Source organism: Marmota monax, unplaced genomic scaffold (genome assembly GCF_021218885.2).
Source record: "Marmota monax isolate L192 unplaced genomic scaffold, Marmota_monax_Labrador192_F-V1.1 WCK01_AAM20220418_F8-fsc00281, whole genome shotgun sequence".
In the NCBI taxonomy this organism is placed as follows: Eukaryota; Metazoa; Chordata; class Mammalia; order Rodentia; family Sciuridae; genus Marmota; species Marmota monax.
The window spans coordinates 321383-343202 of NW_026693208.1; the positions used below are offsets into that span (position 1 = coordinate 321383).

The 21820-nt window shown below is 39.9% G+C and overlaps 1 long non-coding RNA gene across 1 annotated transcript in view; it reads right to left on the reverse strand.

The window, feature by feature from the left end:
* Window positions 1-3401: 3401 nt before the first annotated feature.
* The window catches only part of LOC124100520 (uncharacterized), an 84623-nt gene continuing 66204 nt past the window's right edge, over window positions 3402-21820 (reverse strand). Inside the window, exons 3-6 of the long non-coding RNA XR_006854336.2 lie at window positions 8755-8937; window positions 8491-8641; window positions 7659-7718; window positions 3402-7265 (exon numbers count right to left, since the gene is read on the reverse strand). This is a non-coding gene — a long non-coding RNA (uncharacterized LOC124100520). The remainder of the gene's footprint in view (window positions 7266-7658; window positions 7719-8490; window positions 8642-8754; window positions 8938-21820) is intronic.

Consider the following 21820-nt stretch of genomic DNA (forward strand, 5'->3'; position numbering starts at 1 on the left):
TGATTCTCAGGCTAGTAAGATGACATTTTTCATTTCTTTAATTCATCCTGGGGTACAGATTAGAAGCTGCCCTCATGCTGAAATCTACGAACAATTTAAAAACAAAAACAAAAAAAAAAACACTATACCCTGTACCATTCACTTTGTCCACAAATCAATCCTCTTCTAGTAGCTGGGTGTTTTTCTTTAGTCTCTAGTACTTTTAGGTAATTAGTTTTTAAAATATTTTGTCCCCAGTTTATGGTCTTATTTTCATGAGAGTTGACTCAACAGAAGCTACTTGAGCTGATGGGAAGCAGAACTCACTCAAATCACGTTGGTTAGATGTTTTTCCTAATGTGCAAATGGGATGGGACAGGTGAGGGAAAAGTTGAAGCTTCATTAACAACTTGGTTCATGTTTTCAGTTTAATAAATATTTTTGGAAGGCCTTCTAGGCACTGTGACAGTTACTGAAAATGCAAAGATGAAGTCCACCATAGATGCCTTGGAAACAGGTGATATTTTCATTCCAGAAAAGAAGACAATAAAATCTTCCCTTCCTTTTTGCCTGGAAACATAAACTCCCTATTGGGTTTAGCCTGGAAAAGAATGGGTTAAACTCATTAGCACAACTGAAAAAAATTGGTGGGAAGACACCCTCTTCTGTACTAGGCTACATTCTTGCTTCTGTTTCACTTTATCCCCATACCAAACTCAATGAAATCATCTGTGCTTTGTTCTCACCCTCTCCTTACAGATGAGAAAAATGAGGCTCAGAAAGGTTCAATGTAATTAGTCTAAAGTCTTATTGATAAAGAGAGAAAATAAAAACCAAACTCGGTCTGTCTGGCTCTTCTTCCCACTTCCATTGACCAAACTTGGAAATATCTAATCTCCATCTCACCATTCCTGCCTAACTCTGAACTGCTTAGCTGTGGACTCCAATTGGCTTATCTGTAGAGATAACAGTGACGTGTGCTCTTGGTATCCAGCACCATCCCATCCTTCTGAGGTAGACCAGATGACCTAAGAACCCCTGGCATTTCTATGGAATCATCAGTTCTGCACCTGGGACACTGCAAAGAGGAATCACCTTCAGGGTCCTTTGTTTAAATTCAGGAATCTTCTTCTCAGGAGCTCCCTTCTCTGAATTCCTGTGGCCCTTGTTAGAACCCCTATTCACCACTCTTATGGCTTGGATATAAGGTGTCCCCCAAAAGCTCACATGTGGAACAATGCAAGAAGGTTCAGAGGAGAAATGATTGAGTTGTGAGAGTCTTAACCCAATCAGTGAATTAATCCTCTGATAGGGATTAACTGAGGGGTAACTGAAGTGGTAGGGTATGGCTGAAGGAGGTGGGAATTAGGGTGTGGCTTTGGTGTATATATTTGTATTTGGCAAGTGGAGACCTCTCTCTCTCTCTGCTTTCTGATCATAATGTAAACTGTTTACCTCAGCCATACTCTTCTGCCATGATGTCCTGCCTCACCTTGAACCCTGAGGAATGGAGCCTGCTATCTGTGGATTGAGACCTCTGAAACCATGAGCCCTCAAATAAACAGTTCCTCCTCTACAGTTGTTCTGGTCAGGTCTTTTAGTCACAGCATGGAAAAGGTCTGACTAAAACAACCACCTTCAGCATCTGCCTTGAAGTGTGTGTACTTTCAGTCTTCTCTTTAAAAGGATAATGGTATCATAGATAGAGCAGTGATCTCTAAAATGACAACATCAACCAAGCAATAATAACAATGCCTTCCAACTCAAGTACAATTTTTATTTTCCAATCTCCTTTTCCAGTCATTATTTCATTTACTATAACCCAACACTTTGGGGTCTTCCTCTGTCTTCCTTTATTCTTCTCCAAATGAAATACTCATCATTTTTTTCCCTTTCTATTTTAATCAGAACATTACTTCTATTTTTGGAAGGCAATTTTGATGTGCAAAAGAACACAGAATCCCTAATATATTTTCAGTTCCTCAATGTCAGAGATTATTATGGTTTTCCTTGTAATCCCAATCATCAGTCCTGTATTTAAAACATGATCATCATGGCACAAAAATAACAATAATAAAACCAGTATTTACTAAGTTTTAATACCATGTCTCATTTAGTAAATGGTCTGTGAACAAATGCTTGAAAATCCAGGCACCGTTCCAACCCTGCCACTCACTAGTCTTATGATTTCAACCAAATTTCTTAACTTTTCTGGGGTTCGTTTTGTTTATTTGTAAAATGTGTGAGCAACAACCCAGGGTTATAAGAAGTCAAGTTACATTTCAAGGAAAGCTCAGTACAGCATGTCTCCAAAATACTAATTTGCTGGCCTTTAAGTGAGGAGAATGGTATTTTCCCTGATTTTTAAGATACAAAAGCTAAGGCCTACAGGTTAACTTGCCAAAGTAAAAATAAACAAACAGATAAATAAAAATCAGCAGGGACAAAGATTTCCACCAGGTTCCTCTCCACAACCTTTCATTGAGGCTGCCCTGGTTTTGATCCACATGATAGACACTTAACAAGTATTAGTGACAAGGACATTTACTGCCATGAATGATGACCCTGCTATAGGGCAGGCACTGTCTACTGCTATATGCACATTATACAAACTTAACCATAGCCCTGCAAGGTAGCTGTTACTATACCAGATTTACTGACAAACCCTATAAAAGAGATTTTAGAAAGTTAGTGAACTCACTCAGGGCTTCAAAGTCAGTTAATGACAGATCTGGATTTTTTTTTTTTTTTTTGAACTGGGGATTAAACTTTGGGGTGCTTAACCACTAAGCCACATCCCCGATGCTTTTTTTAGTTTTCATTCTTAGACAGGGTCTTGCTAAGTTGCTTAGGGCCTCATTAAATTGTTAAGGCTGGCTTTGAATTTGTGCTCCTATAACCTCAGCCACTGAGATTATAGTCACGGGCTATCACACCCAGACAGATCTGGGAGTTGAACTTGAATTCCAAGGCCTGTCCTCTTTCCATAAATTCCAGGGGGAGGGGGGAAATGTGCTATCTCCCCAAAGGAAAAGTTACAAATTATTAGATATAATATGACAAATTATTAGAACAACTTACGCTTGATCAAATGGATTCAGGAGACAGAAAAAAATCCTTCATTTATTTTCTGCCTAATTGCTGCGGTTGAGAGGTAGTTTTTCAGACAGTGCTGTTTTAGTCTACCCAACGGGGCCAAGCAGAGGAAGATTTGGAAACGTGTCACAGAGGAAATATAAGCAAGGAGGATCCAGTGTGGTAATCCACTATAGACACATCAGGGCATAAGGGCTCCAACAGTGTTCTCACTGATTTGAGTCATTTGGGTATAAACACGTTTCTGCTCAGTAACTCCAGACCCCCCCTCCCCGCCCCCTCCCCAGGACAAGCTGCTTCAGGGATACAATCTGGACCAGTCTGTTTGCTTGTGAGCATCAACTTCTAGCTGATGTCTTTTGGTTTTTCTGGGCTCTATAAGCAAATGGCCATAAGGGAGTCATTGCTATAGCTTCCCCAACTTAGCAACCAAAGCTCTCGGGTGTTCACAAGGTGTGCTGAAACCTGACAGCTACGTTCAGCTCTCAAGACAGAAAAAGAGCAGAGAGATGAAGGAGAAAACCAGGTGGTTCAGCTTTACTAGTAAAACTGGATATGGATAAGGAATTGTCAAATGATGCTGAAAACACATAAATGAGACAAACAAGTCCTCTCCTGCTCTTCCATGGTACTTTCTCCCTGTGCTGCTTCAGATGCTTTGCTCAGAGCTTTAGACATAAGCTCTGTCCAAGTAGCAATTTAGATAAAACCATCTGAGTAGTCACAGTAGTTACATGTAACTGTTTCCAAGCTATTGCCTTTGAGGTCATGTGGAAGGGACTTGGGGAAAGGCGGGTCACACCATGCTGAGTTACATGAATTGCATTTACAGACCCATGAACGAACAGCCCAACCAGCCAGGTGGACAAAGCAGGAAGATGAAAGCGCAGTCTCTAACCTCAGCATGAACCTCATATCCCATAATAGGGAAACAAGGCTGATGAACCAAACATCAGAAGACCTGGGGTCTCATCTGAGAGCTGCTGCTATCTTGCTTTACAACTTGGTGGCTCCATTTTTCTAAAATCTAGACTTTTGGCTCTTGACTCAGAAGCAGAGAGGTAGCACAGCGAAATGGAAAATGCAATCAAATGTGGACTCACATGGCTTGTGGAAGTCATTTAACCTGTCACAGCCCACTTGATGCAAAAGTTTTCTTTCCACAATTATTTATGGAATATTTACTAGGCTCTGGGAATGTGGCAAAGAGCATAATAGCAAAATGTCTGTGTTCACAGGGCTTGCTTTTCAGATGTGCACATAGACAATAAGGAAATAAACAAGTATATAGACATGAGATATAATGCCAGATGGTGATAAGCTCTATGAAAAAAATATTAATAAAGTAAGATAGGGGAAAATACAAGGTTTTCCATTTTAATTGGGTGCAGGGCAGAAGCAAATAACATTTACCACAGGAGGTTATTTTGAGACAGCTAAAAGGTAGCAAGCATATTTTAACATCTTACACAATGAAGCAAACATACCATAGCATTGTTATTTATTTATTTATCCATTCATTTTTTTAATGGCTGAAAGGGCATCTTCCCATAACATAAGTGATTCCAAGTTATGTCCACATCTGCTCAGTAAGGCTTACCAATGGCTGTCATTTCATTTCATTTGCCCTGGTTTCTTCCAATGACACCCACTCAATTTTTTCTTTGTTTTTTTTTTTGTTGTTGTTTGTTTGTTTGTTTTCATTTCTGGGAACATGACCTTTGGAAGCAGGAACTTAATGAATATAAAAGTTCCTTAGGAGCAGTGTTATTGGATAGTACTTTATAAGGCATCCATGGGTCGCATCTGTTCTCTAGCACTTGGGGCTCAGTTCAGAGATCAGGGATTGGAGGCAGGAGGAAATGCCTGTTTATTTTGGAAAGTCCTGTCCTTCAGGTAGTAGAACCTTCTTCTTCCAGGGAGTGAGCAATTGGGCCAGTGGAATCCCCTCACCACAAAAGGCCTCACTGTGCAGCCGCTTCCTGGCCCAGAAAACACCTGCAGGTAGCAATTCTCAAACCATGTTCTGGCCTGATTCTTGGGCTCAAGGTTATGACTTCACATCTCTGAGAATTAAAGTAATGGATTTTTAGAGTTTTAGAAAAGAACCAACCAACTGGGAGGCAACTGAGAGCCCTTACCAGAAGCAAAGCCCTTAGTTGTTGCTGAAATGCAAATCAATATGTATATTTCTAAGACATTTCCATCTCTTTATCATAAAGTTTGCTTGTAATCATTCTAAGGAACAAACCTACTAAGTATTGCCTCTGCATATGATCTTACAGATATACTGGTCTGGTGTATTTGTGTTCTGATATATTAGATTTACTACCAGTCATTGGCTGAAGGCTACTAGAATTTTGCCTCTATATCAAGGCAAAGCCTTACTGTGGGTTAAAGAATGTCTGAAAAAAGGGTTACAGCATTACCCATTGTGGCAAACAGCATTATAGGAAATTTCTGGATAAGAAAAAAAATTTAAATGTTTTTGGTAGTTCGGTCCACACTGGATCAGGACTGGTATGCATGACAAACAGAATATAGAACAAACGGTAGAGCATGCTTTCTGAGGCTAGGTCAGAAGAGGCATTGCAGTTTCATCTTGACCTCTTGGACTGCTCATTCTTGGGAAGGAAGCCACCTTGCTTGCCATGAGAGCGCTCAGGCAGCTTTGCAGAGAGACTTAATAGGGACACTCTCCTATAGCCAGGCATGTGAACAAATATCTTTGGGAGTGGCTCCTAAGCTTCAACCATGCCTTTCAATAACTGGAGCCTTGGGTAACATCCAACTAAGATCCGATAAGAGACCCTGAGCTACCACCCAGAAAAGCCAATCTTGAATTCCTTACTCAGAGTCATTGTGAGAGATAATAATGGCCAGTATTTTAAGCCACTAAATTTGGGGTCATTGTTATACATCAAGAGATAATTAATACAAAACATATTCTGGGGTGCCACGATTGAAAGGAAGAGACTAAACAGTTTTTGGTACCCAACAAATTTGGATCTGTTCAGACTGAATGCTATTTCATCTTGCCCAGCATCACAGCAAAGAGATTTAGAGAATCATTCCCTGTAATGGGAATTGGAGTTTGGAGTGCTCACTGAGGCCTTATTCTTTGCTCTTATGAAGCTTTTGGTAACTGTAGGGGACAACCTGCTAAGCACTGCCTCTGACTATGATCTGACAGATAGATGGACTGGGTCTGATACTATACTGACGTCTTGTGGATGATATGTCAGAATTACTATCAGTCATCGGCCACAGCTGCTAAGGGGTGCATACTAACTCCCTGGCACTCCTGGCTTGCTATGCACATGACCAGAGTGTGTTCCTGCTTCCAGGGGAAGCCGGCAAGCAAACAGACACAGGTGCTGGCAGTTGTGAGCGGAAACAACATGCTAAAAATGGTATGGGTTGAGAGATGTGGGTGGTCTGTATGCTTCAGTTATCAATTCAAAGAGACCTCAGCCACAGGAAAAAGGCAAAGATCTAGGTATCAGAATTGTGGGCACAAAAGAGTGATTGAGATACTGAACAAAATCAAAGCCCAGCCAACCAAGGAGATGTTCAAGTCAGGGCCCACTAGTAGCAAAGTCTTCTAAACTTGCTACATTTGAGCTACCTAAATCATTCTTGCTGGGAAGAAAAATAAGGAGATTTTGAGATTGGGAATTCCACTTCTGCCCCTCAGCATTAACCACAGGCACCAGATCACTAAGCTGTCTCTGTCAGGGTTGTGCCATCACTTTGCACAGTCTTGCCTAAAACAGCTCTTTGTACTACTGGGTCAAGGGACAAAGTTCTTCCCCCTGGTGAAGGGTTGTTTCTGAGGCTCCTTTTGCTTGAGCCAAACAGGACCAAAAGCACACCAGAAGATCCACCCTGTGAAACAAACCAGCATCTCGGAGTTGGGTTTAAGGAACCAATTGGTTCTTAATCACTAGCCAGTGTTTCCATGACAGTTCATACTTAAGGTCACACTAGAAAAAAATTTTTTGTTTCTCCTCTGCTTCTGTCTTTAATGTACTTTGAGGCAGGGACTTCAATAGGAAGAAGCAAGGGCAGAAAACACTTTGTCCCTTTTTCTCATACTTTTGCTTTTCTGGCTTTAACCTCCAGAGGGCGCTGATCGTCAAAAAAACCAAAACATCAAGGCCTGCAGGGCAGAAGGCCAGCTGTTCACCCTGCAGGGAGAGAAGAATCTTTAGCAGTTCTCTGTGAATAATTTATGCCAGTGAAATCTAACCACAGATCTTATTAGCACTTATAAATAAAGTATCTTCCCCCACATAATATTAGGAAACCCCCAAACCATGGTTCAAGTTGTTCTTCATGTCTTCAGGGATGTTCCTCTCCTTCCGGCCACTAGTTCCACATCTCTCTGACTTTCTCAAGAAACTACCCTAAAACTTCCTGGTCATGTTTAGTATGTGGGTAGCATCAAAACCCAGAGAAACATGGTAGCTTAGGAGCCAGGTCAGAGATTTTGAGAGACACCAGTCTATACTGTGTTGCTTTAGGATGACAGTTTAGCTAACCAGTATTTGAGATTTAATAAAACTTCTTTCACATCCTACCTCTGCAGTTCTTTAGCTATATGACCTTGGACATGTTATATGACCACTTCTCAGCCTCACCTGTAAATGGAAATGAAAATTAATCTTACAGTATTTGGACACATAAAAATGTAGCATTGTGCCTGACACAAAATCGGTGCTTTATAAAGCTGGTTATTTCTCCACTATCCTTTTCTCTACCTTTTCAAATACCGCAGGTTGGCAAAGATTCTTGGAAGTTTTCCTGTAGAAGCCTCATCACTTATTTGAATGGAGTCTTTGTCCCCTTAAAAAAAAAATTGTATGGCATCCTCCTAAACAGTAAAGAAGAGTTAAGGCCATGTGAGGCTAGAAAGCCAACGAACCCAGAGGCCCTGAGCTGTCTTCACTTTTGTATCCTGATGCCTACAGTGTTGAGGGGATTGATGGGGTAGATCAAGCTTTGGGAAAGGAGATTAGAAACTTACTTAGCAAGAAACTTTGCTATAGTGTGAAGTCCCACCACCACCATCCTCCTTTCTCAAGCACCTGATGTGTTTCAAGGATGATTCTGAAAGTCATTTTATGCTGAATCCAGAAAGTTTAGAAACAAGTCTTGAATAAATCTACCTCACTTGTATCCCAAGAGGCTCCCACAGAGTCATTGAGCTCATAGCAGGGAATAGGCCCAGTTCTAAATCTTGAGACCACGCAATCCTTGCCCTGAGTTATCTTTCTGTCTAGCAAGGGAGACAAGCAATAACAAGCAATTGCAACATAGTATAATAAGCCCCAAGCCTTCCCAGCCAAAGACTGTAGCTGGGAGACGGGGATCTGGGCTTTGTTGACAATGCCCACTTCCTCCATCACTCACCATGTTCACATGCCAGGATGACTTGCCTGAATTGAATTTGTCTTCTGATTCCCTGTCCTTGTCCTATCATGCAACTTTTGTGCCTCAGCTTGTCATAAGGAAGGACCAGAAACTGGGTTTCAGGTAACATGAAGATCCACCTAACCAGCACCTGAAGATCAGAAAATGTGAATAAAATTATATTTTTTTAAAGTTTTAGTAATATGATTCTAAAGTTTCTGAGGCGCTCATTATAAAATTAAAGGAAATAAATCTGGTGTTTACCAATCACCCCCATTTGACTGAAACTTTCCTGGGTTTATCATTGAAATTCCCACATCCTGGGGAATCCCTCGTGCCAGGACAAATTGGAACAGTTGGTTTTCTTAGCTTTGTTCTGTCCCACCAGCATGCCTTGAAGCAGGAATTCATAAAATCACAGTCAATCCACACGGCCCAACTTGCTTCCTGAGTATGAAAAGGATCACATGAAATATTTAATAAATGCAAGCATTGATTAAACTGTATGCGAAAAAAAAAAACACAAGGAATTGTGGTTTTTCATACTTGACAAAATTGGCTAGAAGATGGCTTCTAAGTTACTTAAAGTGATTGGGATTTACACTTTCCTGGGGAGTCTTAGCAAAACTGCATTAATGTTAATAAGATGGGTATTTGTATAAGCCAAATTTGGCTCCACATATGATTTTATTGCATATAATATATTATATTGCATTATATTACTGTGTGGCTTGAGATAAACTTCATAATCTCTCCATAAGTTAATTTCCTTCTCTGTTAAATAATACCTACTTTGAAGTGTTGTTCTGTAAACTAAAATAAAACCATCGTAGTGTATGGAATACAATGAATACTCAAGAAGTATTCATGGTTATCAAAAATCAAGGAAAAATAAACTGGCATTTTGTTATCCCTGGAGGTACCAAGCAGAGATAATAATAAGAGCTAAGCATTCGCTCCTGAAAATAACTTTACATGAAATATTAGGAATACATAGAGACCTATTTGGGGTACCATTCTATTTTCATATATTCCTATAGCTGAAAAGGGCCTTGAGCTGAGAGTCATCATTTTCTCCTCCACATTCACTCTTCATCTTTGTCCATCTTTCTCTAAGTCCAGTAGACTGGCCTACATGGTTTCCAATAGGCTGCCTAGCCCTCTGGATTCTAGCTGGATTTGGCCCAACCTGGCTGGTGGCATCTTTCAACCGGATAGCACAGGTCCTGTCTAGAGGGCCTGTCTCCTGATTCTGAGAAATCCTTTCCTTTGACTCCTTCAGGCATGGGAGTGGGCACAGTTGCCACATGTTATCTGCCTCAGGGTTCTGCACTATTCTTTAGGGTTTCCCAACAGTCTGACCACACATTTGTAAATCATCCCTTTGTAATTTCTCCTCAAATTATTCAACTAAATATCCCTTCCCTGTCTTGTTGGAACCTTTACAGATACAGTCATCAAGAGAGCATCTAGCTCAGTGATTTCCAAACACAGGTTTTGGAACCAGTTCCTGATGGAGCATTCAGAGCCACATAGAGAGTTTTGGGAAAATACAGACTCTGAGAACCCACACCTGGAGTACTGATCGGATGGTCTTGGCAGAGCCCCAGAAATCTGTATTTCTAATAGTTTCCTTTCTAATTCTGATGCACACTGTAGCCAAACCTGAGAAGTGTTCACTGTTGAGGCTCCTATTATGGGTAGGCCCTCTTTCCTTATTGGAGTTTTTTAATTCATGCTTCACATTTCACTAGTTTTGCTTATAAACAAAACATATAATCTGTACAAATAATAAATGTGATCTTCATATGAATAGGAAGTTGAGTTTGTTTTCTTAGGCCTGCAACTTTGCCTGGAACATAGTTAGCACTCAATAAGTATTTGTTTAGTGAATATTGAATGAATAATTCATTAAGAACATTGATGGAATTTTGCAGGTCTTAGATTAGTTCAAATGTATGGCCTCAAGGAAGGTATAACTTAAGCTCAGTATTAAGATCCAAACAAACACAAGGAATTCTGGAAAAGGATGGATTCATTATCCCAGCTGAGTAAATTGCTGAATATAGGCATCATTTCAACCTAGTGGCCTTCCTGATATCATCCCTCTTGGTCCTTCACAGCCTGATACACATGGCACTAGAAAGGGCAGCCTGGGCTACAAGCCAGGAAGCTGTTGCAGCTGTCGGTCAAGGAGGTGGTGTTGTACATTGGGGTGGGAATCCCAATTCTAACTTTCCGCTGATCCACACTGGCCCACACATTCTGAGTATTCATAGTGCCATGTCTAACCCAGAGTTTTTCACATATTTTCAAATTGAGTATTCAAAATAAATTGTGTGGAAAATAAAAAGCCCACAGGGAAGTCCTTCTACTCCCTAAGTCTTTTACCCTCTCCTTTGTCCTCAGCTATCACTAATTCCCTCGGGAGCCTTTCCCTTCATTTTGTTCCTGCTTTCCTGGTCTTTTAAATGAGTTGTTAACAAAAACAATCTCTAGCTTACATCTTTTTGACAAAACACCTTAGGAAAATTTCTAGCTAGCTGACCTCTTTTCATGCCAATATTAAATTTACTTGAATAAATTTAGTTGAAAGGCATTCTAGAGTAAGAAACTTCTCTAACTCTTAAGAGGGTACTGATCATACCCTTTGTCAACAGTGTGTTTTCTAGATGACTTTATGGTTATCATTATTAAAATCAATGGTTGATTTCTTTGATATTTTATACCTTTACAGGCTAAAAAGGTATATAAAGTGGTTTCTTTCTCTTATAACTAGCCCAAATTTGATTCTTCAGCCTGCTTCTTTATAGCTTTTCTGCGAGTCTCCATTGCTTGATTATGGCTTGCTATTATCAGATGGCTTGCTTCTTAAGGCAAAGTTGCCAAATAAGAGTTCTCTGAGTAAGTGGGTCAGCCGGGGCTTTTTATTCAAGTGTGCACATCTTCCCTGAGCTATGCAGTTTATCTGAGAGGAATCTTTACAATTTGAGAAATGCCATAAAATAAAAAAATTCTAGGAATGAGCAATAAGCTGCTAATTTGTCAGATGTCTTAAAAAATTTTTTTACAGATTTGAAAACATGATTAAGATAATTTTGCCATTCGGCTTAGAAAATAAGTCTGAGGAATGATTAGATCTTGTTTTTCAAATACTGGAGACTTTTTAGAGAACATGCAACACAGAGTAGAAAAAAAAAAGGAGACTTAGATTGGATTAAGAAAAAAAGAATGGCTACAAAGGTTGCTTGAACTGCCCTTCTGAGGGAGTCATAGAATTGCCAGGCCTTGCAATCTCTAAAATTAGCATGACTGACTAAATTTACTTGCTAAAGTAAGGGGGGGGGGGATGGTTACTATGGGTTCTCAAATTTCCTTCTAACCTCAGTATCTGGAAATACTGTATCCCCCAGCTCCTCACCCTACTTCATAAATGTCCAAGGTATGTCACACAATCCATAGGGTCACAATTCAATACAATCTCTTTCAAAGTTTTATTCTTGAATTGTTACAGAGGAGTGAAATTGTCCAGAAAAGTGGAGAAATAGGAGAGATGGAATTCATGCAATGTTAAAAGACAGAACGAGTCATGGTCTTTGGGAAGCACTTGTACCCTGAAACACCCTGACTCAGTTGCCCCAGTACCTGTCCCTTAGTAGCATCTAAGACACTCCTCTGCATCATACAGTAAGGAAGTGTGGAATATTAGAAATAAAACCAAGGTTTAGAAGAGTACCCAAGATCTTCTACAGGATGCCAAATCAATGTATTTACACACAAAGAAGCATTTTGGATTAAGATGGGGCTCCTGAGGCTCTATCCCACCTCCTTGCCCAAGAACTCTCAGGTATTCCTAGGCACACGATTCACTTCTCTATGTTGTACTTCCTTTAATGAAATACAGGACTATTTTTTCTCTGATTTTATGTTTATATCTCATCAAGAGCAAAGTTTAAGCAGAGGAACAAGGAATGACTGTCCCTTGGCTGCCCTAGAATTGGTCAAGCAAGATAATTGCTATTGAAGAAAAAAATGGCTTCTTATAACTAACTGGAGGCCTTGCTGGCCCCACAAAACCCTCTCTTAGTCATCACTCCACCCAATTCTAGAGCAGGAGTCATCAAACAAATGATTCAAAACATTTTCATTCAAAAAAATATATAATAAAGTGGACAATGCCCTCCTTTCATGCCACAACAGGAAAATCTTCACTGCCAGGGAAAGAACAGCTTGTTACCTGCATACATTGGAACGAGAGACCTACTGCCACAAGAGACCTTGGCTTTTGGTGCCACAGAGGCTGAGAAAGGGCAAATATATCCTTAGAGGAACTGGTTGGTTTCATTGCCGAGAAGCCAATCTAGTCAAAGCTGCTTGCATTTAGCAATTTTTGTTGATTATAGTTCTCTGTGTAAACATCAGGTGACAAGAGACAGCTGGGAGGAAAAACCACCTTTTGGGCCAAAGGAGATTTAAAAAAAGAGAGAGAGAGAGAGAGAGAGAGAGAGAGATAAAAAGAACCAACTCTTCCATTCTGACAAATATACTGGTTTAAGACTGATCTAACAATTTTAGGTGCAGCCAATGCCGAATATCCTTGATCTGAGCTCTGATTAGGAACAATCATAGAACTTGGAAGCTTCGGGGCGTTTTAATTTCATATAGTCTCTCTCTTTGATTCTGTAGATAAAGAAACAGACTTAAGTGTTATTTCTTTATTTCAGTGTCTATAAAGTTACTTGCTGAATGTTCTGAATCTGAGTTAGGGTTAGAATGCAAATCTCTGACCACCTACCTAATCCAGTATTCTTTCCCCTAGTCATTCAAAGGACTTTCCTGGCTCAATAATCTAGATCACAAGCCACAGGCTTTAGGCTAGACCCACTTGTGGAAAAGAGGGGAACAGAACATGGAGCTTTATAGGAACTTTCCAGAGAATCCTCAAAGTCAGTTTGAACCCAAGAGAGTCCCCACTAGCTCCTGACACCTCATCTGTCTTCTGGAGGCCTGAAAGAATGCCAAACATATTTTATAGGAAACTGAATGGCCATGCTTTTGATGGTAGACCAGACTTCCAGTCTCCCAAACCCATACTCCTGCCAACCCTAGCAAACTGGTTTCTGACATTTCAAAGTGGCCTTTGAAGGACCCAGAGCCTCAAGTGGTCATGGCCATCTCAGCTGGCCCAGAAGATGAAGCCAAAATACCATGGACCTTTGGCCTCCAAAATTAGACTATGTGCACAAACAGAAAGGAGAGAATTCACCAAGGATAGTAGTGTTTTAAGCACAAATTCAGAAGTCTATAGTAAGAAGAACATGTGACACATATAAATGTTAGTGATTATTTTTTCTCTTTTTGTTTTCAAAACTTAAAGTTCTTGGGGGTTCTTTACCCTTCAGGACCCAAATTCAAATTATTTTTCAGGGTTTCTCCTACCAGGATCATGCCTCGTTCTCCAACCTCTTTCCCTTCCTGTTAGCAACTGAATCCTGTCTCCCAAAAGCTCCTGGGTTGAAACTTTATGCTTCAGAATTTGGAAACAGGGTGATTGCAGATGTAGTTAGTTAAAATCAAGAGGAGGTCATACTGAAATTGGATGGGCCCTTAACCCAATGTGACTGGTGTCCTTACACAAAGGGGAGGTTTGGAAAAGACAGAACATAGGGACAATGCCACTTGATTATGATGGCTGAGGCTGGTATGATAAGTCTACAGGCCAAGGAACCCCAAAGATGGATGGAAAGCTGCCAGAAGCCAGGGGTAAGCATGGGGAAGATTCTCCCTCACAGCCTGCGGAAGGAACCAATCCTCCTGACCTCAGTCCTAGGACTTCCAGCTTCTAGAACTAGGAAACGAAAAATTCCTGTTGCTTAAGCCACCCAGTTTGTGGTGATTTGTTATGGCAACCCAAGCAGACACATACCTCCGGGCACCTCACCCCACCCTGCCTGGGCACCAGCTAATCCCTTTGCATGGAAGGCATCCCACCACGCCCCCTTGCTGCCTTGTCCTTTGAGATGCGTCCTTGTTCTTTCTGACTCTTTCAAAGAGCATCCGCTCCCAAGGCAAAATGGATCTCTTCCTCCTCAACAGTGACCAATAGGGACTTTCACATTCCTCTCATAGCAGGTAGCACGTGAGATTGTGGTGACTGCGATGACTGACTTCTGCTTTGGCCTTTGGAGTGTTGTTCTCACTGCATAGTCACCTAGCCTGATATTTAAAAATACTGATGGTCAAACTCAGATTCAGATCCTGGGGCTGTGGAATGGCTATTTTTCATTAGATTCCCCTGGGATTCTCATGTGCAGCTGAGGAGAGACCCGTCTTAGACACTGCTCCCAATGAACAGGGTTTCTGCTTTGTTCTGTGACCTGCTGTCACCCTGAATAGCAGTGGGTCTCCAGCAAGTACTTAATACATGCTGATTGAACTGGATGAAAGAGCCCAGGCCCTCTGTCCCTCCTCTGCTTCTCTCTGCACTTCTTCCCTATTTAAAATATTTACCTCTTCTCAAGACAAAACTATCAGGAAAGTGGCAACTCAAACACGCATCAGCCTGTCTGACATCAGCCTTGGCCAGGGAAGTAGAAGTAAGTCAATAGTATTTTGAAAAACAAAAATGTAGAAGAAGCTCATTTCAAATATCCATTTGCCCACCTTCTGATATTTAAACTAGTTTCTTTTCTCCTCTGCCCACAGGATGTGGGAAAGTCACTGGTCAGCTCCGCACTCAGCTTCCCCTGCATGCTTCTCCCTTGAGGAATTCCAGAAAGGAAATGCAGTGCTATCTTTATGCTTTCCCAGTGTTTTTTACCAGACATCCTTGAGTGAAAATGGAGTATGGGAAGATTTTAGACCCCCGCCCCCACCAGTTCTCCTTCTAGCACCTTCTTTTGACTCTCCTCAAATACTCAGTGTCCTAAAAGTTCATTCTCTCTTTCTCAACACAAACACTAAGAAGAAAATAACTGAAAAGAGACTATTTGAGGCTTTTTTCCCCATGAGGATAAAGTTAAATCACACTACTTATTTAAAAAAACATTCAGAAAATGTTTTTAAAGGTATTAAAAAGAGCAATTGAAAATGCTACTATGAACTGTTAATATTTTTAATGTTTTACCATAAGTTATATATCTATATAAGAAAAATATTTCCATAAATATATGTAGTGTGTGTGTGTGTGTGTGTGTGTGTGTGTGTGTGAAAGAGGTGGAGGATAAAGGACACAGTGCTGCCCCTTGATAGGGAGACACAATGTGAACTTGCTTCTTGAAACATCCAAAGAATGAAAACTCAAACCTGCAATACCTTCAACTGAAGATATTCCTAAAGGTTTCAAAAAGATGAGCTTCTAGAAAACAAAGATACATAATAAAAAACATTTTTAGGTGAATATAAAGCTAGTAAAGAGCAGCCAAGTGTCCCTCTCCCCTGACCTGGCCATTAGAGAACATTCAATTTTAGGCTCAGAGAAGGGTCTTACAAACTACAGCCTATAGGCCAAATCCTGCCTCACTCGTTTGTTTAAGAAATGCTTGTATATGCTCTTGTACTACAATAGCAAAACTGAGTAACTGTGACAGAGACCAGATGGCTCACAACAATGAAAATATGTACTACCTGGTCTTTTATAGAAGAAAAATTGCTAACCCCAGACCTAGAGAAATTCATTCTGGTTCCAGGGACTCCCAGATATTGGACTCATGTTTGTGTTTTTGTTGTTTCTTGCTTATGGGGAGGGAACTTCCTTCTGGGTAGAAGAGAGGAATGAGGAGAATCCCACCCATCTGGTGGGGTAGAAGAGACTTCAGACCTGTAAGAAGAGGAGGGAAAATATTCCTTAGAACCAGATTAGGAATCAGTTACCTCTAAAATCAGCCAAACTCTACATACTTAACCAGAGAAATATCCCTTCTCAACATTCTATCAGGACCAAAGGGGATTTAATTATCCTAGTGCTAAATTACAAACATTTCAAAAGAGGTAGATTGCAAAGGAGGTTTTAGGAATCACAAAGCTTTCTGTAAGGGATTTGTTCTTGAAAAACAACAGTATGGTGGTGAAATGATTTGGCTCTGAAGCCAGATAGGCATGGACTTGAGTTTCACCAGCTGTGTGAATTCTAGAAATCTCAACTACTTTTCCAAGAAATAGGAGTAATAGTAATCTCCTCATAGGGAGGTTATGAGGAGTTGGTTAGATAATACATGCAAAACATTTAGCACAATGCCCGGCATATTCACAGAGTTCAAAAACTGTTAGCGGTTATTCTACGAGGACAGGTTTCTGGCTGACTCATGCTGGAAATGTTGTAATTATAACTTCCTAAAAGCTTTATAAAGCATTATTATTAATGTGCCTGGCAATTTTTAGGCACTTAAATGATAATAATAAAGATATAAGTTACAGATTACTTTATTAAAACCATCCTTTGAAGTTTTGAGACATATAACACCTTCCATTATTATTTATTTTACATTGTATCTTTATAGCTTTTGAAACTAAGGCTTAATACTTAGTTAGAAACTTTCACAATTTTCTAGTACAGAGGAGGAAATAAAAAAAAAGTTCTGGGAAATTGTTCCTTAAGTGAAATTGAGTTTACATTTGCATGAAATTGAAGAGAGTGGAGTGTTCTGTCTTCCACAGGAAATTTCATAACAAAAACTAGAGAAGACAATCAGATGCCAAAATTGTCTTCCTAATGAGGTCTAAATTCTGATGTGAAAATTGCTCAGAGATGAGACATTGAGCGAAAGCTATAAGGAGAAAAACAATAAAGCAGCCAGTCCTATTGGTTCCTATCTGTACCTGCCCCCACACTAGGATTGCTAATGACAGTGGCTAAAGGACTGCTTATCAAGTTAAAAGTTTTTGTTATGTCTTCACTCAAAAAGGGTTCATCTTCTTGACTTTCCTCCCACTAATGACGTACTTTCAAACTTTGTAAACTCTAGTCCTTTCTGTTTCACTGACAGAAACACAACCACTTACCACTGTTTTTGACCAATTCAGAAGTGAAGAGCTTTGAGGCTCCCCAGAGGGACTCCCATGCAAAGGCCAGATCCAGGACTCCCCATCATTTCACGCCACACTCCTGCTTCTATCCAGCCAGTGGCCAATATTCCTGAGCCAGGCATGACCAGCTGGCAGAATTCTCAGTCCTGAGACCTCTTTTCCCTACTATTTCAAACATACCTTTAAATTTTAGTGCCTATAACCTATTGGCCTTTGCCCCTATTGGAATTCCCAAACGGGCTAAACATGTTCAGCAGAGTTAGGAAATGTGTTTAAGTATCAAGCAAAGCAATTGTAATTTTTGTTTGAATATCTTTCAGTCATTATGCCTTAGATAAATGCTATGGGGGAAGTCTCAAAATATTAGTGGTATTATGATAATCCTTTTTTTCTTCCTTTCTTTCTTTCTACTGAATTTCCAATCTTTTCTTCAATACGTTATGAACTGAGAACGATTTTTAAAATTTTTATTCATAAAAATTGTAAAATCTCAAGAAGTTTTGTCAGAACTCATGGTAGCAGGTGTGTTCACAGCTGAGCGTTAAAGGTAAGGTCAGGAAAATACATCACTTTCATGCAGATTAGTAAATTTTTTTTTTTTTTTAAAAAAAAGGTCAGCTGTGGTTCAGGTCCTCTGTCTCTTTTCCATTTTGTAGCTTGTGACCCTAAAAAAAGTGCCTTACCTTACCTAAACCTCAGGAAAATTAAGATAATAATAGCGTATGTTATGGTTGGATGTGAGGTGTCCCCCCCAAAGAGAGCCTTAACCCAATCAGTGAATTAATCAACTGATAGGATTAATTGAGTGGTAATTGAAGGGAGGTAGGGTGTGGCTGGAGGACATGGGGCATTGGGGGCATGGCTTTGGGGTATATATTTGTATCTGTCAAGAAGAGATCCCTTCCCACCCATCCCCTCTACCCCTACCCTGACTGCTCTCTGATCATCATGTGAGCCACTTCCGTCTATCACACTTTTCCACCATGATGCTCAGCCTCACTTTGAGCCCCAAGGAATGGACCCGACTGTCTATGGATTGAGAACTCTGAAATTGTGAGCCCTCAAATAAAGGTTTCCTCCCCTAAAATTGTTCTGTTCATATCTTTTAGTCACAGCAGTGAAAAAGCTGACTAAAACAGCAAATCATAGTGTCATTGTGAAGGATGGCAAAATAAGCATGATGAACAACTAGCATACACACTAGCCCTGGCAAGCACACAATAAGCATTTTTATTAATGTTGTTATTGTCACAGGAGTCCCCCTCCAAAGTCCCTAAGCTTGGATAGAACAAGGACTCCAGCTAGCATAATGAGGACAACTTTTTACTTTCAGTCCTATAAGAATTTTTTCCCCAGTGGATACCCAGAAATGGAAGCTTTGGGAAGAACCTCCAAAATGAAGCTATGACCTTGTGCGCCTCCTATAACAGAAATCATCAAATCTGCAGATTCAATCAGCTTGCGGCTTCAGTCTTCCCAGGGCCTTTGCCTTTCGAAGCATTGCCTGCAAAACAACTGTCAGTGATAGAGCAAAGACTGAGTGAAGCCCTTTGAGATCCCTTATGTCAGGTGGGGAGACGACCACAATATCATTATTAGCTACAGGTAATCGGAGGCAGAGAGAACAGAATGAGGCTGCAGGTCGAGGTTCACAATATTACCCCATTACTCAGATTTCCTGGACTTCACAACCTCAACCCTCCCTTGTAAAAACACAATTTGGAAACAATGTGTTGGTTACTTGTTCCTTGCTCCGGTAGGAAGTCTGCAGGGAACTCTTTGCAAGCCCTAGAGGATGGATCAGGACCAGCTTTCAAGGTCTATTGAAAAAATGACTTGGGTTAAGACTTCCTGGCTGGGTGTTTAAGGTAGAGACCCTTGGGTGCCCTGAGGCCAGCTCTCTGTAGTTTGAAATGCCCTGAAGGGTAGCTAAACCCTTATGAGCAAGAAGGCAAACAGTGAACTCTGGCTACTCTCTCAACCCCTAAGAGTAATCTAGGAAAAGTTTTCACAATATAGACGTTAGAAACTGATTATCTAAGCATCAATCAGAAGAAATTGAACTGCAGACACATGTCATAACATTCAGCTTCATTTCCCAGTCTCCAAATTTTGGCCTTAAGCCCTGGAAACCAAGAGACTGAGAACAGCAAAACAAGACATTTTGCCTCATTCTTCATTCCCATCCCCGACAATTTCCTGTCATATCTGCAGTTGTTCTCTAAGCCAGGGCTTCACAAGGCACAGGGTCACAGCTCTGATTTAGAAAGACTCTAGGAGTCATCTAGACCATCCTTTTAGAAACTGCACCCAATTCATGAGGCATACTCATGGCTTTGAAAATTCAACACTGTTGAAACATCTAGACATTTTCAGGATAACACTTTCATGGATACCAGAGTTGAAGATTTGGATGCAGAGTCAGAAGGTAGAAGTTGCTCCTCAAATTTTCCTCAAGCTCTTTGCACTGTGCAGAGCCTCTGATTTGCAATTAACAGCAGCCTCTAATAATAAACACACCATTGCTGTGTATTACACAAACCACAGGTTTCCAGTCAATGTCCCTGGGTTGGGCCAGCTTGCTATGTGCTGCAGAAAATTTGGTTGCATCTCAGGACTTGGAGCTTCATGAGATATAAGAAATGAAGGAAAAAAGGAGTTAAAGTGACTCTGTAGTTTTGAGCCTCAATGACTAAGGCATGGCCTCTGATTTAAAAAAAAATAGCCAGTCAGAAAATAAAAGAATGTTACAGACATAGAGATGAGAGAGAGCAGATTCCTGGGTTCCTTTGGCATAGTCATTTTAGAAGGAATTTAGATTTTCATTCTGGATACAGAGAGGAGAAATCTCATGGAATAAATAAAATGACTTCTAAAGACTTAAGGTAGAAGAAAAGGGAAATTACTCTTTGTCAAAAGAACAACAGAAAAGTTATATTAAAGTTATATAATATTGATATTTATGTGCATATAATAAAGTAATAAGCTTCTTCCATTTCCAGCATAATTTCCAGGGAAAAAGGATATTATAGGAGTAATTACAGGGCAATTAATGATGTTTTCTCTCCCTAACTAAACCTTGACTTCTCAAGTGATCTCAGAATTTGAAAGTAGTTATCAGGCTTCCCAGAACCATCACTCTTTTTTAGCAAAAAAAAAAAAAAAAAAAAAAACCCTATCCTATCAAGTGCTTCTTATATATGATAGTTTCCCAAACTCTCAAAATGCAGTCTCCTATGAATATATTACCCATGTCTTTGTACCTCTGAAACTGTAGTATTCAAATATGATCTGACCTGGTAAAAATTCAATAGACCTAACATGTACCTTATGCTGGCCATGGTTTTTCCTTTAATGCAGCTGACTGTCATGTTGGATTTTTAGTGGCAATGGGAAAGTCACAATTGACTTATGGTCAATTAATTTCAATTTGTCTTTTTCAAGTAAACTTCTTTTTATACTTATACAATTGTTTGGGGTTTTTTTGTTTTGGATTTTGTCTGACTAAAGGTAAAAATTTGCCCTTGTTGAATTATACTGTACAGATTTTAGCTGGTTGCTAATCTAACATAATCCACTTTGAATCTGGATTCTGACTTCTTACCATTCTTCACAGCTTTATGTCATTCCCAGGTTAATAATCAGATATTTAAGACTCCTTTCTGATGTTTAATAAAAACTTCGAGTTGGGACAGGGGACAAACTAAGGCTACTGTGGCAACATACAATTTTCCTTTGTCTCAACTGGGCTCTTCTTCAGTGTTGTATTGTTAACAAATGCTTCATTAACTTAGAAAATAAGTCGTTACCTTATATAAGTCATTGAAAAACTTGTAAACAAGTTTACAAGTTTAATGAAAATCATTAGATTTCATTTTCTTTATTTGGAAAAATGTTATGAAGTTTTCAGAATACAAAAGTAATGAAGTATTTTACTTAAAGTTCTCATTTTGGTTTATGACATAGTTTTCTAACCTAGAGCAAAGATTAAAGCCAAAGGAAGAGCTGAGAATCCATACATTGATGTGGACTATGGGCTAACAGGGCTCAGAGCCCAAATTTCAGCAGCCCAGTGATACCACAAGTATTTAATGGCATTCCTGAATATTTTATAGCTGCATAGGCACTTGACTCACTCTGGAGCTTTACATAAATAGAGTACTAAAAAGAGGCCATTTAAAATAGCATTTCCCTCTTAAAGTGGTGTTTCCCATTGAGCACAAGCTTAAGAATTGGAATAATTGAGTAATTGGCATTAACTTGATTTTAAAGGGGACAGAGGGAAAACCTTAGCAAATACATTAAC